This window comes from Sinocyclocheilus rhinocerous, unplaced genomic scaffold (genome assembly GCF_001515625.1).
Source record: "Sinocyclocheilus rhinocerous isolate Xijiao unplaced genomic scaffold, SAMN03320098_v1.1 scaffold1433, whole genome shotgun sequence".
Taxonomy (NCBI): domain Eukaryota; kingdom Metazoa; phylum Chordata; class Actinopteri; order Cypriniformes; family Cyprinidae; genus Sinocyclocheilus; species Sinocyclocheilus rhinocerous.
In genome coordinates, this window is record NW_015641013.1 from 109,928 (window position 1) to 114,477 (window position 4,550).

Genomic DNA, 4,550 nt, shown 5'->3' on the forward strand with positions numbered 1-4,550 from the left:
GTTTACATGCACTCTCAATCGTATTAGAAAAGGAATAAACCACCCCCTTCAATCCGATCAAAATTTCATTCCGATCGAGCTCAATCGGATCAATTAAGGTGTTTACATGAAGGTTTTTCTGTCCGATTGAGCCGTCAATCCGATTACAAATGGATTATTTGGTTGCATGTAAACGTAGCCACTGATTTATGCCAAAAATCTCTTGCGATAGCGAGTCAGTATAGCCGTGCATTCGAGCGCAGTTGATCTCCACTAGCTACGCTGACCAAAAGCATGATGGGAAACGACTCGCTGACAACAGCTTAATGCTCATTGGTTCAAACAACCGTGATGTTGCGTTCTCTTCTAAAATGTTATTTTATCTGATATCATGTGATTGTGTTTAAATTAAGCATGAATATTCCCAAACACTATGACAGTGCGATCTTTGTGTGAGATATGTGATTGTTCTTATATTTCTAAAAAAGTCTAAAATACATGTTTGTAGTAAAGTAAAAATGGATGATAAATACGTCTTTCAAATGGAAAAAATAGCAAGAAGCCTATTTTGAGTGTCTTGTTCATCATATTTGTTTTCATATAAAATCAACTGAACTGAAATTATATCATGTTTATCAGCAACACAGCGCACCCCACCCACCGGCAAAGTTTTGCTTAGGGCCCCCAGAAGTCTAGGATATTTCCCCGTGTATGCCTGTGCTCTGGATATCTTTGTTTGGACTGCCCACTCTGAGATTTTGACCATTTGACTGTTTCTGACTTATGTTTGTGGATTATCCCTTAATAAATTAATGCATCTGGATCCTCAACCTTTGTGTTCCCATGCAGTTCAAGACTGCATTAGAGAAAAAAAAAAATTTTATAATGAGACTTCCACCTATTTTAAATTTTTTTTCTTCAATGAAAGGTTGGATTTTTGTAAATCTTGGAGGGGGAAAAATCTACACTCAGATTAAGCACTAGATTTCTTTAACCAACTTTATGTATGCCACTGTTAACATGCTGCTTTTTATATCAGAAATGGAACATCATTTATATTTAATATTCATACAGTTTTCCAGTTATCCTGTAGGAATTCTTGTAACTGTATTTCTGTTCTCTGTTTTCAACGACTTTTAATATGTAGTTCTGTGTCCCTATTGTTGCATTGTTCCCCTCATGTTCCCTGTGCTCTACTCCCTTGTTTGTTACCATGGACACTAATTCTGTAACACAGGAGGCACGGAAGTCAGAGGATCCAAATGCAGCAGGTTTTAATGGCAAAAGACGAGGACACTGGAGAAAACACTGAGCAGAAACCAGGAGATCAGGACAACGGCAAACAAGGTATATATCCAAACAACGACTGACCAACAAGGACTGAAACACAGGAGTATTTATACATTGAGTGAAACCAATGAACTAATGAGAAACTATGGAAACTAACAAGAGAATGGGTGTGGTAGAAGTAGTGCACATGGTAACAAACAAGGGAGTAGAGCACCAGGGAACATGAGGGGAACAATGCAACAATAGGGACACAGAACTACATATTAAAAGTCGTTGAACACAGAAACCAGAAACACAGACAGGGATCGTAACACCTGTAAGAGCAACAGCCCATTTCAGCCCACGCTGCTACTAAAATCTGTTTTGTACCTTCAACATATACTGATATTAACCACCATAATAACAATGTGATAAGTCAATTTATCACAAGTAGCTTTTTCAAAAGCTGACGTAAATACGAAAATAGAAGGTCCACAAAAAACATAGAAACACTAAAATGATGCAATAAATATAAACAACTGATAACAAACAGGATTATGGTTTTTCACTGTAAATTAACCCCAGAATGCGATTTTCCGAGGGGGGGCCCGAGTCAATATGGTGTTCAGGGGGCCCAGAAACCATAGCAGCACTTCTGCTCTTTGCTTTAACATTTTTATTATCAAACATAATTTTTATTAGCTTACATTTATTTATTTTGTTTAATTACAGACACAGCATAGTTAACACAACCCTAAATTAACTAAAAAATGTACATTACCTAACAGTTAGGTTTTCAAAATAAGAACCATAATAATTTGAGGGAAGTGTTACCTTGAATGTCTCAGTATAATGTCTGTGGGACAGGACACTAACGTCGATTTAGCTGTCAAGTTGAACTCAGATCTGCTTGCACAGACTCAACTTTTGGGTGTGGACCTCTTGGTAGAACTTTCCAACATCACATGAAACACTCTGTTCCAAGCAAAGGAAAAACAAATAATGAGTGAGTTTATTTGACTTCATATTGCACTAAATTATTATTGTTATCTCTTTAATCACCCTTAACTTTAGACCACCAAAAGAATAGATACAGATTTCAGGGAAAAAAATGAAAGATAAACATGAAGTGAAGCAAAGGTACACTGTGTTCTTTGCCTGTTTTCCCTGTAGACAAATTGTGCCCTTCAAAGCCGAAGGTAAAGAATTCAGGGCTGCGTTTCTCAAAATCATTGTGAGATAAGTTGTTTGTAGAGACCATTGGTGGCAATGGATCTATGATCTACTTAGGCTTAATGCTTTTGGGAAATGCAGCCCAGGGGCCATATGTATAAAAATTTAAGTTTTTTTTATGACCCTACATTTCAATTAAACCATCAAAATATGAAGGAAAAAAACACTGACCAGTGCTGCCAACTGCTTTCAACTGAAAGCAGCTAAAACAGTTGCTAAATGTGGCTAGATTACGTCAGTGGCAATGGATCTGCGATCTACTTAGGCTTACAATGCTTTTGGGAAATGCAGCCCAGGTCTGTAAATGAGAATGTACTGAGATAGAAAACGACCGTTTGTTTTTTCTATGTGCATCTCCAAGTTTTCCTTTTATTTTTGTGTAGAAATAATACATTTAAAAGAATAGTTCACCCAAAAAAATTGCTGAAAATGTACTCACCCTCAGACCATCTAAGTAGGTGTAGGTGAGTTTGTTTGTTCATCAGAAATGAAAGCGTCAGCGAAGGATTTACCAGGAAGACTCTAATGCCACGTCATTCATGCATAACTTTTAGCTCTGGCCAATCACAGCTTGACACTTGGAGAATATAAGTACTGAACTTTCTCTTTTATGATTGCAGTTGATGATGCTGACCTTCCCCTCCATCCTCCCCACCACCATCAGTAAACTGAGAAGTCCATGGACCAGAATATACAATTACATATAAGCTTACCCTATCCTTCATCTGTAAATGTGTGTCTCAAGAATCTCAGGTGTCAGTTGTATCTTGAGATTGCAATAAAGCACTGTTTTCCTCTTCATGCCGCTCGTCAAGATGTTATAAAACATTATTTCTTACTTTGTCAGTTCACTTTCTTTTGTTCACACGAGATGTGGTACATATCTCAAATTACAGGATGTGTGTGTGTGCGCGCAAAGTACAGCTGCATGTAATGCTTGTCATAAAACAGAAATAATCATAAAGATGTAATTTGCAAGCCAAAAAATATTGAATGTTTTTAATATACTATCAGTACAGTATTATACATATTGTGGGTGTTAACACATTTTTGAGTACACATTTTTGTCCTTAGGAAGCATGACATGACATGCCTGAAAATTACCCTCATTATAAATGTGTCACGGCTCGGTTCAGGAAACACACCGTGTAAACAAGGGTCTGGGTCCAAGTGCAGGTTTTTATTAACTGCAGGGGTAAACAAAGGTAAAAACAGAAACACAAACAGATCTAAGAATCTGAAAACAGGCTCAGAACACAAACAGGGATATGACACAAAATCGGCAACTTAGTGCTTGCATCAGTCCAGGTAACAACAATTAATAATCCGCCCAGAGTGGCATGGGGAAGGCGCATAAATAGCCCTCAGGATGGGCCACAGCTGTGTGTGAGTGAGTGTGTGCACAGGTGTGTGGAGTCAAGGTACCGGAGTTCAGGATGGGCAACAGCTGTGTGTGTGTGTGAGAATGTGTGCACAGGTGTGTGGAGTCAAGGTAACGGAAACGGAGTCCGGGAGGATGGGAAATGGCGACCTCTGGTGGTGAGAGGGAGAACACCAGACGCCAGACCCTGACAAAATGTCTATAAGTATCATTTCAACAGCTCAGAAAATACAAGTATCATGAGGGCCTTTCGCACCGCTTTAGTTCCAGAACAAAATGTACAGTACTAAAGTACTGGGACGATTTCTATTTCATTCATCAACTATTTCCCAGTACCATTTAAAGGGTTGCATTCGCACCGACAGTGTGTACTAGGAAGTGACGTAAGCCGGTCAACAGCAACGTAATTTGTGCGCTGCGTTCAACAACGGAAACAAATAAGAACTCTGTGATCGGAGCTGTGTTTTTGTTGTGTCTCCTGGGTTTCACAATAATGGACATGGAAAGTCGACGTATACGTAAAGCGATTGAAAGAACGTAAAGGAGGACTAAGAATCTCCAACGACAACTGGCAGTGCTACATTTGCTACAAGTGCCTGCACTTCAGCGTCCGTCCATCTATCGCTGTTCTCCATACTTGCGAAATAAGTTGACACAAAGTTTACAGTGTTTACACGGCGTTTTAAAT

At 38.8% G+C, this 4,550-nt stretch overlaps 1 pseudogene; it reads right to left on the reverse strand.

Moving 5' to 3' along the window:
- LOC107753513 (nuclear GTPase SLIP-GC-like) overlaps positions 1–3,010 on the reverse strand; it is a 34,372-nt pseudogene extending 31,362 nt beyond the window's left edge.
- Positions 3,011–4,550: the final 1,540 nt, after the last annotated feature.